The sequence below is a fragment of the Malania oleifera genome, chromosome 4, assembly GCF_029873635.1.
Source record: "Malania oleifera isolate guangnan ecotype guangnan chromosome 4, ASM2987363v1, whole genome shotgun sequence".
NCBI lineage: Eukaryota > Viridiplantae > Streptophyta > Magnoliopsida > Santalales > Ximeniaceae > Malania > Malania oleifera.
Genome location: NC_080420.1, coordinates 278,628 through 298,132, shown reverse-complemented (window position 1 = coordinate 298,132; position 19,505 = coordinate 278,628).

Genomic DNA, 19,505 nt, shown 5'->3' with positions numbered 1-19,505 from the left:
AACTATTTAAAACATGTTTTTTATATTAGCGGCATATACACTTTTCATTTTTAGCACAATATTTACTTTCCAATTTTTCTAATTCTCTTATGTATATATATGTAGTAATCCCACCCCGAAAAAAAATATATATATTTTGGAGAAGATATTTTGAAAAGAGATATTTTAAGATATTTATAAATAAATATCTTGGAGGAAATATTTATTTAGATTACTTATGGGTTAAGTTAGGATTTATTCTATAAATTCTCTTATTCTCTCTCATTCTCTTATTCTCTCTCTCTCTCTCTCTCTCTAAGATCATTCGTCGTTCGTTGTCCATTTCCAAAAACGGAGGGTACTGCGTGGATCAGAAGAGGAAACTCTACACTTTTAGTGAATCGGATCGTTGTTTCGGAGAGTTTCGGGTTTTCCCAAGAATCGAGGTAGGAATCTGATCCTAATTTTGATTGGATATTTGGATAGCAGTAGAATATATAGTAAGGTTATGTTCTGTGGTTTTAGGTTTTCGGGATCTCGGGTTGTCGTTTTGGACCGTTTTCGTACGAAATTTCATTTCGAATATAAGGTAAGGGGTACTTGATTACAACAGCTATTTTGGAAAACTAAACCGCTAAAAAACTAATTTAAGTTATTATGTATGATTTAAATGCTTATTTGTGAAATTCTACCGAGTAGAAATGCCGGTTTGACGATTTTACGATTTTTGGTAAAAACGAGGATTTCGACGTGTGATCTCCAAATTTTACAAATATTGTTTATTTGTATTTATACTATAGTAGAAGAGGCTCGAATCCTTTATTTATTCAGTTAAACTATGTATATTGAATTTCTATCATTTAACGGGTTTTTGTATTAAACTTGTGTGATATATGTTGAAATGGAAATGACTGTATTTTCTATACTACTGATATAGAATATGGGAATGAAATTCCAATTTATTATACTGACAATGTGATAAACAAAGGCTGGTGATACACCGAACCGCATCAGTAAACAAAGAGGAGTAAACTGAGTAGAAAGACGCCGGTTTGAACCCGCTGGAATTATTTCTATACTATTGATATAGATTATGGGAAATAAAATCTTATCATATTTGTATAAATTGAATTTATGATACACGAAACCACAGCTTGAGAGTCCCGGGTGGGTTGAAAAATACAGTCTTTGCAAGGTTGAAATAAACTACTGTTATATGATACGACGCGATATCGTAGCTAGATGTACACGTGCAACCACACGTACTAAACGATGTGGGTACCAAGATGGTCGGCTAGCAGGGTGAAACCATTGGCTGATATTGGGCCAATGGAGGCAGTCGGATCATATGTAGGTACTCGGCAGTGTCTGCACGAACAGGGCATTGGACGAGTACCAGTGCACAACCCGAGCCACGGGGTAAAACTGGTTATAGGGATATTTTTGCTGTTGGTCATCTGATAAATCATTAAATGGTCGAAAGACAGATGTGGGAATTTTGTAATATGAATGATGATACACCTGATGCATTACTATATTGAAAATATTTGATTTATATTCCAGATGTTGAATGAAAATATGCATGTATGCAGTCACACACTGTTGTAACTCCTTCTTCCTTACTGAGAGGTGTCTCACCCTATCTTACAACCTTTGTTTTCAGGTTCGTCCGTGCGTCGGTCCTAGTAGATAAAGGGACTGGGGTGGTTATTTTGGTTAGCTTACATAAGCGTCTAAATTTTGTACTAAACTTGATGAAAGTCTTTTTTTGGAGGGTTGTAATATGACGATTACTCTAAGTCTGAATGTATGTAAATTATGAATGTATTAGTGAACTCTGGTATAAGGCTAGTAGTAATCACAATGGATGTTTATGTTTTTCCGCGACATTTACATCATGATTATGTATGATTTACACCTGTATGTTCCTGTTTAGGGCGGGTTGTTTCCATATCTTGAACAGGTATAGGTATTTGATGTATGTGAGTGACACCTGAGTCCGTGTAAAGGGCCAGCTCGTTACAATATATACCCTTGTAATCCTTGTATTGTAAGTGAATTAATAGAAAAACTTTTCTCTCAATTTAACATGATATCAGAGCATACCTAATTTTTTTCTTTCTTCCTTTTCTTTCTTTCTTTCTTGACGGCCACCCCACCATTGCGGGTCTCTATTGCCGTCACCCTCTCCGGCGTCCTTTTTTCGACTTGTCTGTCTTCTGGCCTCCTCTTCGCCATGTCTGAGTCTCTGTAGTTGCCTCTACACCGAACGCTGTGATTTTTTTTACGGCATCGTCTCAGCTCTTTCCGGCGTCTCTCCGCTGCAACTTGGTACCCTCTCGTCTCACTCTGTCCGGCGTTAGTCGTTTTTGGCTGTCCCATTTTTTGGCATCCGCAGCGTTTGTCTTCTCCGGTGGTCATCGTCGCCCTCACTCACGAGTTCGCCGCTGCACTCTCTGTAACACCAGCACCGTTCCTTCTCTGTGTTACGGCGTTGCTCTCTGCTCTCTGTCGTGCTCAGCTCTCTGTTTTGGCCGATGCATCCCCAGTTGATTCTCATCTCTTCCCTGCAAGAACCCTCTCATCCCAAGCTCTCTCCCTAAGCCTGTCACCCATAGCAAGACACTACTGCATCAGTCGCATCCGCCGTCGCTCATAGTTTCTCCGACAACAGTCTTCGCCTTTCTCAATTTTTGCTTGTATCAGTTCCGTCTCTCGAATTCTCAAGTTTCGGTCGTCTTCTCCGACGTTCGTACGACTGTTCCGCCGTCTCTCAGTATCCATGGCAAGCCTCTGTTTCTTTTTCCGACCACATCTATTCTCTCTCAGTCCTCAGATCTCCCATCTCGTCTCTGGTTTCTCTGATCATAGCAGAGTCCATCTATCTCTTAGTACATCAATGACATTCGTATCTCAGTTTGTCTTCTCCTGCGATTTGTCTGCTCTCAGTCTCATCTTCTCCTGTAGCTCTCGTCTTTGGCTAGTCATCTCCGGTGGCCTTCCAGTGGAGCTCCAGTGAATTCCAGTATCTTCGGTGTTCATTGGCCATCATCTCTCAATCCTTCAGCTGCTTTCAGTTCCCTCAGCAATCAGCTAGTTTCAGTTCGTAGTTTTCCGGCGATCCATCTCAGTTGTGTTTTCTTTCCCGGCACCCATCTTCTTCGGCAGTTTTTCGGTTGATCATCTCCGGTTTCAGCTCACCTTAGTGGTCTCAACATTTTGACAGCTTCTCCGTCCTCCGACAGTTTCTCAGGAGAGGGCGAGCAGCAGTCTTTTCTGGCCATATCTCCAAGTCCTCATCACCGGCGCTCGTTATATTTCTTCGGGGTGTGCTCAAGAGATCTCTCAGTTCCAATTCTTACGGCATAATCAGGTTCCTTTTTTGGTCTTCGTAAAGCTTGGCTTCAACCCGATTCGACGATTTTATTTCTCTGAACTATTTGATGTTATGGAAGCATCTGATCCTTCAATGGCTACACATACTGTCACCGGTTCTTCAACCTCTTCTGAGATTGCTATCCCTAGTCTCACAAGTGAACAATGTCATCAACTCATGGCTCCTTTATCACCCTTAAACACCAACTCTGCCAATTTTTCTGGTAACCTCGCCTCTTGTCATTCTGCTTCTCTTTCTAACACTGAATGGATTGTTGATTTAGGTGCCTCCGATCACATGACTTCCAATTTGTCTTCTCTTGATAATATTCAGCTTCTCAAACAGTCATGCCCCATTAAGCTTCCAAATGGTGACATTGTTCCTGTAACTCACACAGGCACTATGCGATTTTCTCCTCATTTCTCTCTTTATAATGTTCTTTATGTGCCTTCATTTAAATTTAACTTATTATCCCTCAGCAAACTTACCACCAATCTCAATTGTGTTACTATATTTTTTCCCACTTTTTGGGTCTTTCAGGACCTATCAACGAGGAGGCTGATTGGAACGTGTGAAGTACGGGATGAGCTTTACCACTATAAACCCCATTCCGCCTCCGTTTTCCACTCTCAATGTGTTTCTAACACTACTCTTTGGCATCAACGTCTCGGTCACCCTTCCATTTCATGTATTCCGAAAACCTTAAATATTTCTTCTTCTCATTTGCCTTGTGATGTTTGTGTGAGAGCAAAGCACACTCGTTTACCTTTTTCCTTGAATACACATAAGAGCACATTTTGTTTAAATTGGATTTATTGTGATATATGGGGTGGTTATCCCACAGTTTCACTCTTTGGTGCACATTATTTTTTAACAATTGTGGATGACTACTCACGTACTAAATGGGTCTATCTTATGCGTATGAAATCTAATACTTTCACTTGCCTTAAAAATTTTTGCACCATGGCCAAAAATCATTTCACTTGCACTGTTAAGCATGTACGCACTGATAATGGTCGAGAATTTTTATCCACCCCACTTCAAACCTTTTTACATGATCAATGCATTTTTCACGAGCGCACATGTGTGGATACACCTAAGAAAAATGGTGTTGCCAAGCGTAAATATCACCATCTTCTTAATGTGGTTCGATGTTTACGTTTTCAAGCCAATCTTCCCATTTCTTTTTGGGGCGAATGCATTCTAACAGCCACCTATTTAATTAATCGCACCCCTTCCCCTAGTCTTAATCATAAGTCCCCTTTTCAACTTCTTTTCAGAAACCACAATTGTATACACACTTGCAAGTGTTTGGGTGCCTGTGCTATGCCCAAACCACTCGCCAACATCACGACAAATTCTCTCCTCGTGCTCTTTGATGTATTTTCTTAGGTTATCCTACTCATCATAAGGCTTATTGTGTCTATGATCTTGAAAACAAAAAAAAATTTCATCTCCCGTGATGTCACTTTTGAAGAAAATGTTTTTCCTTATCGTCTCATCTCTCCAACTCCTACATCTTCTCTAGTCCTACCTCTTCCTATTCCTTATATACATCCTTCCTACACTTTACTTCCTCCACGAACCATACCTAACCCTAGCCCCTTATCTCTCTCTCCTTCTCCTTTGGTCCCCTCCCCGACACCCCCTTCCCCTCCAACCCCTCCACCACCCCCTCCTCCCACCTCTTCGACCCAAACGAGCTGTCACACATCCCTCTCACTTAGCTGATTATATCTGCTATACTTTACCAAAGTCCTCCATGACTTCACAAGTTTCAAGATGTCCCTCAGGTACGGTTAATTGTCTCTCCTTTTTTTTTTTTTATCTTATCATCGTTTCTCTACTCGACATTTGGCTTTTCTTTCTATTATGTCCCAACATCCTGAACCCACCTCATATTCTCAGGCTGAGCTACACTCTCATTGGCGTGATGCCATGACTTCTGAAATCCAAGCCTTAGAAACCAATAATACATGGGTTCTTCAACATCTTCCACTTGGAAAAAAACCAATTGGCTGTAAATGGGTGTTCAAAACAAAACTTAGGGCCGATGGAGCCATAAAGCGACACAAAGCTCGCTTGGTGGCCAAGGGCTATACTCAGGTAGAAGGTTTGGATTATCATGATACTTTTGCTTCTATTGCTAAACTCGTTACTGTTAGGTGTGTTCTTGCAGTGGCGACCGCTCGGAATTGGCATCTCCTTCAATTGGACGTCAACAACGCTTTTTTCCATGGTGACCTCAATGAGGAGGTTTATATGATCCCTCCTAGGGTTATTGCAAACAGGGGGAGACTCGTGTTTGTTGTCTTCAGAAATCCCTTTATGACCTCAAGCAAGCTTCTCGCAATTGGTTCTCTAAATTATCTTCTGTTTTAATTGCTACGGGCTTCACCCAATCTTAGGCCGATCACTCTCTTTTCACCTGCTCTCGGGTCAGTCTTTTACTCTTATACTTGTTTATGTCAATGACATTCTCATGGCAGGCAATGATCTCTCCGATATTAGCACCTTCAAAGTCATGCTCGCTCAGCAATTCAAACTCAAGGATCTTGGCAAATTGAAATATTTCCTTGGCCTCGAAGTAGCTTGCTTTCCCACTGGCATTTTTCTCAACCAACGCAAATATGCTCTTGACATCCTCACCGATAGCGGTTATTTGGGTGCTCGTCCTGCCCACTTTCCCATGGAACAAAATCTAAAGCTCAATAATACTGATGGTGATCTTCTCTCCGATCCAAGCTCGTTTTGGTGACTCGTTGGACGTTTGATCTATCTCACCATCACTCATCCCAACATTGTATTTCCAGTCAATATTCTTAGTCAATTTATGCACCAGCCCAGACAACCGCATTATGATGCTGTTGTAAGTGTTCTTTGATACATTAAGGCCTCTCCAGGTCAAGGCTTATTTTTTCCTACTGCCAACACTCTTCAAGTCTTAGTTTATTCTGATTCGGATTAGGCTAGTTGTCCACTAACTTGCCGCTCCACCACTGGGTTTTTCATTCAGTTGGGCACTAGACCAATTTCTTGGCACACTAAGAAACAAACTACAGTCTCTCGCTCCTTCGCCGAAGCTGAGTACTGGGCACTTGCTTCCACTACCTGTGAACTTACATGGCTCAAAACTCTTTTAAATGATCTTGGCGTATTGCATTCTCAGCCTATGCTCTTATATTGTGACAACCAAGCAGCTCTTGACATTGCCCAGAATCCTATTTTCCATGAATGTAAGAAGCATATAGAAATCGATTGTCATATTGTTCATGAAAAGTTACGGGCTGACCTCTTCTTCACTAAGCATATTCCTACCCACAGTCAGTTTGCCAATATCTTCACCAAAGCTTTGGGTCATGAACATTTCCAAACCTTATCACGCAAGTTGGGCATTACGGATCTCCATGCTCCAACTTGAGGGGGAGTATTAGCGATATATACACTTTCCATTTTTAGCACAATATTTACTTTTAATTTTTTTCAATTCTCTTATGTATATATACCCTTGTAATCCTTGTATTGTAAGTGAATCAATAGAAAAACTTTTATCTCAATTTAACATTATACGATAAATATGGGAGATTAGTGAATCAAAATAGACAATATTTCATTAAAATTGAACCCCAAATAATTACACATCGGCAATAAATTATATAACTTGATAATGCCAAATTTTCAATTATTAATTATTTTTTTATTATTATAAGTTTCTATTAGAGAAATATACCCTTTCCGTATAGAAAAATATATAGTTTCCATTTTTCAATTATCTTATGTATATATATACCCTTGTATCCCTTGTAATATGAGAGAATCAAGAGAGAAAAATTATTTTTTCTCCAAATTAAACATGGTATCAGAGCCAACCCAAATTTATTTATTTATTCATTTTTTCTAAACCTTCCTTGTAGCTGCCCACTGTTCTGAACACAAGCAACCGTCTGACGCTCAGTTTTTTTTTCCTTGGTAGCTCTCTATTCGATGCTCATCATTCCTAATTGTTCGGCACCCTCTCTGTCTCCGGCATCGTTTGACCATTCTCAGCCCCGTTCATTGTCTCCGACTGGTTCCTATCCGATGCTCACAGTCATCCCAGGCTCTCTCTCGGCTGGTCACAGTTCTCTCGTCTCTCTGTGTTTTTCTTTTCAGCGGTCTCTTGTCTTCTCTGGCGTGTTATCGTCGCACCTCTCAATTGTTCAACTTTTTTTTTAGGGTTACCTTCGATTCGCGATGCTGAAGATGCACAAATCGGTGGTCGTCGTTGCCCTCACCCACAAGTTCGTTGCTACACTCTCTGTAACACCAGCACCGTTCCTTCTCTCACGAGTTCACTGTTGCACCCATCCCCTCCTATGTCACGCCGCTGTACTCTCTGTACTCACGAGTTCACTATTGCACCTCCGTGTTCCAGTGTTGCTCTTTGCTCTCTATCGTGCTCCGTGTTTGCAGCAACTTTCAACCAGCACATCTCCAGTTGGTTCTCTAGTGGTCTTTTTGATTTATCGATAGCACCTGTCTCTGCCTTTTCATTTTTTCGATGCCTCGCATGCAAGTAGTAGGTCTTGATTTTCCAGCGGCGTTTCCCGATGATGTCTTTCTTTCTCTCTCTCTCTCTCTCTCCCTCTGATTGTCGTCCTCGTAGTGCCGTGGAACCTCCTTATCCAAGGCTATCTCCCTAAGGCTGTCACCAGCGACCATATACTGCCGCATCCGCCGTCGCTCACCGTCATCTCTGGCGGCCTTCCAGCAAAGCTCCGGTGAATTTCCAGCATCTCTGGTGTTTGTTGGTTCATCATCTCTCAGTCTTTCGAATATTCTTAGTTCCTAGCATCGTTTTCGTCCTCTGCAATCAGCTACTCCGGCCGTTTTCTCCGACGATCCCGTATCAGTTCAATTCTTAGGCGTCATCATCTCCGACATTATCTCAGTCCAGCGAAGCCTCATCTCCATCATTCCTCAGTTATCCGACGGTTCTTTCCCATCTCTAGCATCATCTATCTCAGTTCCAGTTCTTCATCTCGGTTGGTTTCTGTTCGTAGCTTTCCGACGATCCATCTCAGTCGTGTTTTCTTCTTCGATGCCCATCTTCTTCGGCAATTTTTTGATTAATCATCTCCAATTTCGGCTCGCCTTAGTGGTATCAACACTCCGAAGGCACCTTCGACTCCTCTGATTTAACTCGAAGATTATCAAATCGAAGGTTTATATTTTTGGTCGTTGCAAAGATCATATTTGACCCAATCCGGCGTTTTGATTCTTTTGAACTGATATGACATTATGGAAGAATCTGGTTTTTCACTGGCTGCAAATATTGTCACAGGTTCTTCAACCTCTTCTGATATTGCTATCCCCGATCTCACCAATGAACAATACCGTCAACTCTTGGATCTTTTATCGCCCTTGAACACCAACTCTGCCAATTTTGTTGGTAACCTTGCCTCTTGCCATTCTGTTTCTCTTTCTAACATTGAATGGATTGTTGATTCAGGTGCCTCCGATCATATGGCTTCCAACTTGTCTTCTCTTGATAATATTCAACTTCTTAGTCCGCCATGCCCCATTAAGCTTCCCAATGGTGACATTGTTCCTGTCACCCATACTAGCACTATGCGGTTTTCTTCTAATTTCTCTCTTTCTAATGTTCTTTATGTGCCTTCATTTAAATTTAATTTATTGTCCATAAGCAAACTTACCAGTGATCTCAATCTTGTTGCTATATTTTTTCCTACTTTTTGTGTCTTTCAAGACCTATCAACAAGGAGGCTAATTGAAACGTATGAAGTATGAGATGGACTTTACCACTATAAACCTCCCTCCGCCTCAGTTTTCCACTCTCAGTGTGTTTCTGACACTACTCTTTGGCATCAACATCTTAGTCACCCTTCTATTTCATGTATTTTGAAAACCTTACATATTTCTTCTTCTCATTTGCCTTGTGATGTTTATGCTAGCACAAAACACACTTGTTCACCTTTTTCTTTGAACACAAATAAGAGCACATTTTGTTTTAATCGGATTTATTGTGATATATGGGGTGGTTATTCTACAGCTTCACTTTTTGGTGCACATTATTTTTTAACAATCGTGGATGATTACTCGCGTGCTACATGGGTCCATCTTTTGCGCATGAAATCTGATACTTTCACTTGCCTTAAGAATTTTTGCGCCATGGTTAAAAATCAGTTCAATTGCACTGTTAAGCACGTGCGCACTGATAATGGTCGAGAATTTCTGTTCACTCCGCTTCAAACCTTTTTCCATGATCAAGGCATTTTTCATAAGCGCACATGTGTGGATACACCTCAACAGAATGGTGTTGCCGAGCATAAACATCACTACCTTCTTAATGTGGCTCGGTGTTTATGTTTTCAAGCTAATCTTCCCATCTTTTTTTGGGGTGAATGCATTTTCACAACCACTTATTTAATTAACCACACTCCTTCACCCAGCCTCAATCATAAGTCCCTTTATGAACTTCTTTTTTTAGAAACCATCGTCATACACACACTTGCGCGTGTTTGGGTGCTTGTGCTATGCCCAAACTGCTCATCAACACCGCGATAAATTCTCTCTCTGTGCTCTTCGATGTGTTTTCCTAGGTTATCCTACTCATCATAAGGCCTATCGTGTCTATGATCTTGGAAACAAAAAAATTTTCATCTCCCGTGATGTCACTTTTGAAGAAAATATTTTTCCCTCTCATCTCATATCTCCAACTCATACATCTTCTCCAGTCCTTTCTCTTCCTATTCCTGATATAAATCCTTCCTACACTTTCCCTACTCCACCAACCACACCTAACCCTAGCCCCTTATTTCTCCCTCCTTTTCCTTTGGTCCCTTCCTCGACACCCCCACCCTTACCCCCTCCACCCACCTCTTCACGGCCCAAACGAGCTGTCACATATCCCTCTTACTTAGTTGATTATATCCGCCCTACTTTACCACAGTCCTCCACAGCTTCATAAGTTTCAAGATGTTCCTCAAGTACAGTTCATTGTCTCTCATCTTTTTTATCTTATCATCGTTTCTCTAATCAGCATTTGGCCTTTCTTTCTTTCATGTCTCAACATCCCGAACCCACCTCGATTCTCAGGCTGTGCTACACCCACATTGGCGTGATGCCATAGGCTCTAAAATCCAAGTCTTAGAAACCAATAATGCATGGGTTCTTCAACACCTTCCACCTGGAAAAAAACCAATTGGCTGTAAATGTGTGTTCAAAAAAAAACTTTGGGCTGATGGATCCATAGAGCGACACAAAGCTCACTTGGTGGCCAATGGCTACACTCAAGTAGAAGGTTTGGATTATCATGACACTTTTGCTCCTATTGCTAAAATCGTTACTGTTAGATGTGTTCTTGTAATAATTGCAGCTCGGAATTGGCATCTTCTTCAATTGGACATCAACAACGCTTTTCTCTATGGTGACCTCAATGAGGAGGTTTATATGCTCCCTCCACCGGGTTATTGCAAACAGGGGGAGGCTCGTATTTGTCATCTTTAGAAATCCCTTTATGGCCTTAAGCAAGCCTCTCGCAATTGGTTCTCTAAATTATCTTCTGTTTTACTTGCTGAGGGTTTCACCCAATCTCAGGTGGATCATTCTCTTTTCACCCATTCTTTGGGTCAGTCTTTTACTCTTATACTTATTTATGTTGATGACATTCTCATGGCAGACAATGATCTCTCCGATATTAGAACCTTCAAAGTCATGCTTGCTCAGAAATTCAAACTAAAGGATCTTGATAAATTGGAATATTTCCTTGGCCTCGATGTTGCTCGCTCTCCCATTGGCTTATTTCTTAATCAATGAAAATATGTTCTTGACATCCTCATTGATAGCGATCATTTTGGTGCTCGTCCTGCCCACCTTCCCATGGAACAAAATCTCAAGATCAATAATACTGATGACACTCGTCTCTCCGATCCAAGCTCGTTTCGGCAACTCGTTGACGTTTGATATGTAGTGACCCAAAGAATGATCTATTTAAATAATAAGAGTGAGGAAAATGAATCAGTAATAGAAGGAGGCAGTAGACTTCGTCAACGACATCACATTTTGGAGAAAATAATAATAATAATAATAATTTCGAGGAATTTCTAGGAAATTCGTTAGCGAATACAAGGTTTCGTCGATAAGTGCATAAGGAAATTTGTTGACGAATACAGGGTTTCGTCGACGAGAAAATACCGAGCGCAGGTTTTGGGCTGCTCTGAATTTCATCGACGAATACAGGGTTTCGTCGAAGAATTTAATGAAGGACTTGTCGATGAATCTAGCCCTATAAATATTGAAAACTCGGATTTTTAACCCATTTTCACAGCGATCTCTTTCTCTCCTCTCTCTCTCCTACGAACTCTCTCCCTTCTCTCTTCGATTCTGGCTCCATTAGTCGCCGGATCGACGATCCGAAGCCACCACGACCCTCTTAGCGAAGTTCTCTGCAAGTCTGCTGGAGCAGATCGTTGGTGAAACGAAGTTAGATTTCATCCCAAATTCAGGGTAAGGCCTTTTAACCCATTTTTGATCTTATGACAGTTATAGGAAATGATGTAGGTGGAGAAATACTGATATTTTGTTCTGGAAAACATTATTTTCAGGGTGTTATATAGGAGGCCCTACGGGTGTTAGACCAGTATACCATAGAGGCTTTCCAGTAGTCAGGTAAGGGAAATATGCTATGCTAGGAAGTTTTGAAATATTATACAGTTTATTTAATTATGAAAATTATGTATTTAAGTATGGTGTGGCTTGAGAATATGAAGATACTACGAAAATATGTTTTATGAATTTCAGTATCATGATTATACGAATCTCAGTACCATGATTATACGAATTTCAGTATTATAATTATGCAGTTCTCAGTGTTATGAATATACAGTTCTCAATACTATGACATATGAATTACGGTTACAGTTTATGCAGTATCATGGTAATTACAGTTATTTCAAAATCATGGTAAATCAGATAGTTGTAGATAGAAATATATTATATGGTATCAGACCATGTTGGACTATGCAGTTACAGAACACGATACCATTGCTACAGATATTACGTTATGTTATGAGTGCAACCACCTATTTAAATAATACGTGATAGTAGGTCGATCACCTAGGCCCTTAACGTGGACAGGCTCCCCATCAGATATGGGTTGAGGTGGGCAGATCAGACCGATGGAGTATAGTGATTTATTCCTGGTTGGCTAGCCAGGGTAAATCCGGCTTACGGGCTGCACAACCCTGTCATGAGGGGTTAAATCATGACACATAGTTATCCACAGGGAACATTTTTAGTTACTATTACGTATGTACAAATTCACAGAAATAGAGAACCTACTTACTTATACTAGAAGTATTTTGAATAGTAATCTTCAATACTGTTATGTTAAGCAACATGGAAAGGGTGGTGTATTTTATTACTTATACTATACTTATGTATGGTTATACATGATTACATGAAAAAATATTTTCATAATATTGTAACTCATTTGCCACACACTAGTAATAGCATATTTCGTCTTACTGAGTGTTGGCTCATCCCAGTGTTGAATTATTTTTTAGGTGATCCAGGTAGGCGAGTGGACCAGGCTTGCAGATAGAGGGGTTTTTGTAGTGCCCTATCAGTGAAGTGAGTATTGGGAGGATTTTTGTATAACCCCGCATAGTTGAGGGTATTTTGGGAAACATGTAGTACTCTGGTATTGTGTGGTATTGGTATTGTATATATATTTTCATATGGTTATATCTATGTGATTTCTATTTCTCGCTGCTTAGACTAATGATTGGGTTTATTCCCAGAATGGTATCAGAGCATGTTATATGTCATAATATATATATATATATAAACATGGAAATTAAGCAGGTCGTTACATGATATATCTCAACATCACTCGCCCCGACATTGTATTTTTAGTCAACATTCTCAATCAATTTATGCACCAGCCTAGACAACCACATTATGATGCTACTGTATGTGTTCTTCGATACATTAAGACTTCTCTAAGACGAGGCTTATTTTTTCCTACTGCCAACAATCTTCAAGTCTCAGCTTATTCTAATTCAGATTGGGTTAGTTGTCCCCTCATTCGCTGCTCCACCACTGGTTTTTTCATCCAACTGAATGCTAGTCCAATTTCCTGGTGCACTAAGAAACAAGCTACAGTCTCTCGCTCCTCCGCCAAAGCTGAGTACCGGGCACTTGCTTCCATTACCTGTGAACTTATATAGCTCAAAACTCTTTTACATGATCTTGGAGTACTGCATTTCCAGCCGATGCTATTATATTGTGACAACCAAGCGGCTCTTCATATTGCCCAGAATCCTGTTTTCCACGAACGTACCAAACATATAGAAATCTATTGTCATATTGTTCGTGAAAAGTTACGAGTTGATCTCTTCTTCACTAAGCATATTCCTACCCATGGTCAGCTTGCCGATATCTTCACCAAAGCTTTGGGTCGTGACCCTCTCTAAGACTTATCACGCAAGATGGACATTACGGATCTCTATGCTCCAACTTGAGGGGAAGTATTAGAGAAATATACCATTTCCATATAGAAAAATATACAATTTCCATTTTTTAATTATCTCTTGTATATATATACCCTTGTATCCCTTGTAATATGAGAGAATCAAGAGAGAAAAATTATTTTTTCTCCAAATTTAACAGTTACAATTGTCTTCTAACAAAATGTATGACTCAAATTTTCAAATAAACATATGGAGATGGGTAATTTCGCATTTTATAATTAATGTGGATTTATTGTGGACTTTCATTTGATAAAAAAAGTATAGTTATAAGTTATTATCTATTTTACCCACAAATTAATGTGCATTTTATAATCATTCAAAGCATCGTCAATTATGATTACTTTAAATTTTATTATGTAATATTTTACATTAATTAATTGATATCATGATAACTTTTTTAAAAAATATATATACATATATAATATATCTATAAATTATTACATTTATATATAATAACATTAAATAAAATAATCTTAATTTATTATGTGTGATTGCTCACAATTTAGATAGTGAGAGTTGCTGACTGTTTTTGAAAAATAGAAATTAAGTAAGTTGGAGCATAGATCCTATTTTAATATTATTGTGGTTTTTTCATGAGCAATCTAAGATGGGAGAAATAGCTTTCTATTTTGAGGGAAGCGTTGGAATTCGATTCAAATCATCCAAAAGACCTCTAATCTTCTTACCAGTTAATGCAGATCAATGCTTTGTCAGTGAAGAAATTACTATCAGGTTGAAAAGAATTGATGATGAAACAAGATTGTATTCACCAAATATGTAATTTGTAAACGATATTGTCCTAGTTGATAAAACTAACAGTTCAATAAATAAATCAAATTGAATGAAAAAAAAACTAAAAATACTAAGACTTTATCTCTTAAAAAACACAAAACCCCTTGTTTATTAAAAAGAAAACAAATTTTATATTAAGGAAAATATATTTTTATTAAAAACAGAAAATAAAGGATAAAAATAAAAGTTGGAAAATATAAAGAAAAAAAACCTATAAAACATTATAAAATGAAATTTCCTGATTTTCCCTATTTTTGATAATTTATAGCAAAAAGAATACCATTTTAAATGATTTTAAAAATTTTAAATAGAAAAATAAATAAATAAAAGAAAAACTAGCCAACTTGTTTAAATGGATTAGTCGACCGATCCATGTTAATTAAAATAATCACGTGGAAAGATGACTCCCCCCTATTCAAAAGCTTGGTTGAAATCAAGGACCAGCTGGTGCTGAATTCTGGGAGTGTGGCTGCTGCCATAGAAACTATGAAAAAAATATGGGAAGTGGTTCGCATACAATCTATGACTTCTGAAGGGAGAAGTGCCAAGTCATGTCTTGGACAAAGTCTATATGGGACAATGGAATTACCCTGAAGTTTGCTTTCTTCTTGTGGCTGGGTTGGAAGGGAAAACTTCCAACTTGTGACAAGTTAAAAGGAGTTGAGATTGACGTAAGATGTACCTTCTGTAATAGCGATATGGAGTCTCTTGATCACCTATTCTTCGGCTGTAAATACTCAGCTGAAGTGTGGGGCTGCATTAGGGAGTGGATTGGAATTAAAAGGGCCATGACTTCAATCAAGGCAGCTGTAAAATGGTTACATAAAGAAGTAAAAGGCAATGGAGTTTGTTCTACTGGGAGGAAAATTGGCTTGGCTACTTCTGTGTATTTTATTTGGCACTCTAGGAATAGGAAAAGATTCGATAATCATGTTATTCCTCCTATAGATTTAATTAGTGTCATACAAAGACATATCTATAGGGCGATTTTTGATAAATTTGACATGTTCTCAGTTTGATATTATTGGGCATGTTTGTTGTCCTTGGGATATCTCTGAGTATTGATAGTGTGATTGGCCAGTTCCTTGGCCCCTGGGTATGCCATGTTTGATGTAATTCGGGACTTTTGACTTGCATTGTCATTGTGATATCAAGATGACCCGGGAATGGCCAACGTAGTTGTATATATTTTCACTCGATCAATATATTTACCCAATTGACAAAATAATAATAATAATAATAATCACGTGGAAAGCTTGTGAACTTACCTACATGTGTTGTCTTCTTCTTTAATGACCCTATAAGATTCCTATCGACACAACCATGCCACCAAAAACCTCACTCAAGGATGTTACTGTCGTCGTTCATTTCATCTTGCTCTGGAAACTCTCGCCGACCAATTTTCATCACCAGCAAATGCTTGCAATCTATACACATGGGTGGCTAGCCATGGATTTCAATCATCTTTCACCTTCTTCCTACAATATCCTTGGTCACTTAGCACTGGTTGACTGCCTATTCTTATTGTCGAAACCTACACACACAATTACAAACAAAGAAATCCCATTATTTCTTCTTTTTCTATGTTCTTCTCTTTCTTTCTTTTCTCCCGTCCTTTTTCCCATGATCCTTCAAAAAAGAAAATTTGAATACGTTGTTCCATAGAACTAGAAACTTAAGCACAAAGCAATAATAATTTCATCCTCAAATAATCATGGACAAGTGATGCAGAAATCAGCATATTCATGGGCTAAATAACACAATTTCAACATGAACATGACAAAAAGAATTTAGCTAATAGAAACAAGTAGGGTATTCTCTTGTACTCGCTTAAGGAAGGGGTCCATATACCTGCACAAGTTTGCCCGATTTTGGTTGTTTGAAGCAAGGATAGAGACTATAGTAAGACAGAAAAGAGGAGGAATAAAGTCACTATTCATAGAGTCAAAAGGTGAATATTGTTATGCTATCCCTTATTGGTCCTAAGGGACGAAAGAGGCTAAGTTAGCCAAAAATTGGTTACTAGTTCAAGGACACAAGGTAACCCTACTTTCTCATGATAAGAAGGGGTAAAAATAATGCCTCAAACCTATGCTCGAGTACCATGCTCTATGGCGCTCAAGCAACCTATGCCATACTCCCAAGAAAAGCTTGTAACACAAAGTGAAATAAAAATTGTAACTTTAACCCAACTATGATATGAAGATTATGATCTCAACAAAAGTGTAGGACAAAACTTTCAACTTTTAAACCAATCATGCAATAATAATTAGAGTTTTTCAATAACATATGGGCACAAGATTTCAACTTTAACATAACAAAAATACTATGATTATAAGTTATTATCTATGTTACCCAAAAATTATTATAATCATTCAGAGCATCGTTAATTATGATTATTTTAAATTTTATTATGTCCTATTTTACATTAATTAATTAATATCATCATAACTTTTTAAAATATATATGTTTTAAAAAGTTATCATGTGTGTGTATGTGTGTGTATTTCTATAAATTATTACATTTATATATAATAATATTAAATCAAATAATCTTCATTTATTACGTGTGATTGCTCACAATTTACATTAAATTTTTGCATATACATTTGGATTTATTGTTTAAGCCCATAAAGAAAGTAATATAGATCTATCAATTTGAAAAGTCTGAATGATTCACACTTCAATTTAATTGGGAAAGAAAATGGTTGAAATCCACTCAATATTTATCATGTTGACCTAAAACTTTTAAAAAGATTTATGTGAAATATGTAGATAATTATAAGAGCTAGTGGGGGGCATGGTCAACAAAAGGTTTATGTGGCTAAAGCTAAGGTTGCAGGTGATCTTCCTAGCAATCCAGAGAATATGGAGAAACAAGAGGAATCTAGAAAAGACAAACAGAGGGAACCTAATAGTGCCTTACTTGCAAATGGGAGCCATGTCTCCATGCCTGTGGTTGGGCGGGATGGGTTGGCTTTTGTTGGGTCATGCTCTACAACTGCATGTAGTGATGCTGGCCTCCTTATGGGGGATCCCTAGTTGAAAAGTACTTTGGAGCTGGGGTTGGATCTAATTAAGGCTCAGGAAGGATTGGTAAATGCACTGTTTCCAGAAACAAATTTTGAGAGTTGCTCTCCTGTGGGTATTGGCTATCCTACTGAATCTATGAAAGAAGGTTGCTCAGTAAACCCTGATGTACTTGGTATAGAACTTCAATGTGAGGGGTTGGAAGCAACATGTGAAGTTACTCCTGAGTTGCCACTACAGTATGTGGCTTGTTCTCAGCAAGATGTTAGTGCTCTTCAGGTTCGAGAAGGACAGCTAAGGAAGGAGGATATAAAAAAGTCAGTTCAACCGGGTAAGGAGGATAAAATCTCTGCTGAAACTGGAACTGGCCAAGCTAGGAAAGAGGAAAATGAGGGTTTCACTACTATGAATAGCAGGAAGTTTACTAAGAAAGGTGCTGGAGAGAAACGACAGTACAGGAATGGGAGCTCTGGCCCCCATTCAAAACAATGAAGATTGCTTCTTGGAATATCAAGGGTTTGAATAGACCCCTAAAACAAAATGGGATTTTAAATCTCATTAAAAAAAATAATCTAGATATGATGGGCATTTTAGAGACTAAACTTACTGAGGATAAACTAATGGAAATGATGAACAGGAAAGCAAGAACATAGGAGCAATTAAATAATTTCGAGACACATAGGGGTGGAAGGATTGCAGTGATATGGAACCCGCAAAAGATTCAAGTCCATTGGGCTTAGAAAAGTCCCCAAGCTGTGCACTGCATTGTTCAATGCAAAGTTACTGGAAAAAACTTTTAGCTAGCTTCATTTATGGTTTCAATTCTCTAGTGAAGAGAAGGGAGTTGTGGAAGGATTTAATTCAAACTGGGAATAACCAGCCAATGCCCTGGGTGGTTATGGGGGACTTCAATTGTGTTCTATGTGTTGAGGAAAAAAGGAATGTTGTCCCCCCTACTGTGTACGAGATGAATGATATTAGGGACTATTTCCAGGAAGCAGGTCTGGTTAACATGAATTCTGCATGTAATTTTCTTACCTGGTCTAATGGTAAGGTGTGGTGTAAATTGGACAGGGTGATGATGAACTAGAGGTGGATAATGGAAGGGTGGAGGGCTATGGCAGACTTTCAACTACCTAGCATCTTGTCTGACCATTCAGTGTGTTAAGCAAATCTATTTGTAGAACAGAATTTGGGTAAAGCCCCCTTTAATTTTTTTAACATGTGGATGAATCATGTGGACTTCCAGATAACAGTAGAGGAAATTTGGGCAAGGCAATATGAGGGTAATAAACAGTATCGATTGACAAGGAAGCTTAAATACCTTAAAATATCTTTAAGGGCTTTGAACAGGCTCAACTTCTCCCACATATCGAGTAGAGCAGAGAGAAAGCTAGTGTAGAGGTTGTTGAAATCCAAGAGAAGCTCCAGAATAGCCCATCCTGTCAAGTTCTGCAGGGGATATATGTGGTAAAGAAAAGGGAAGCTGTCAGGCTAGAGCAGGCTAACAGACAATTTCTTGCACAAGTGGCAAAGTATAGATATTTTAAAAATTGCGACAAGGGGACTTCATTCTTTCATGCTATCCTAAAAAAAATTAAGGCCAAAAACCATATTACTTCAGTGACTAAGCAAAATGGTGTTGTCACTGAATCTTATAAGTAGGTTGGAATGGAATTTGTGCAGTACTATCAACACCTACTGGGTGAGGAAGTGAGGTGTGATAAGCTAGATGATCAAGTGATCTCAAGAGGGCCGCTGGTAAATGAGAAAGAGGGACAACAAATGATTGTG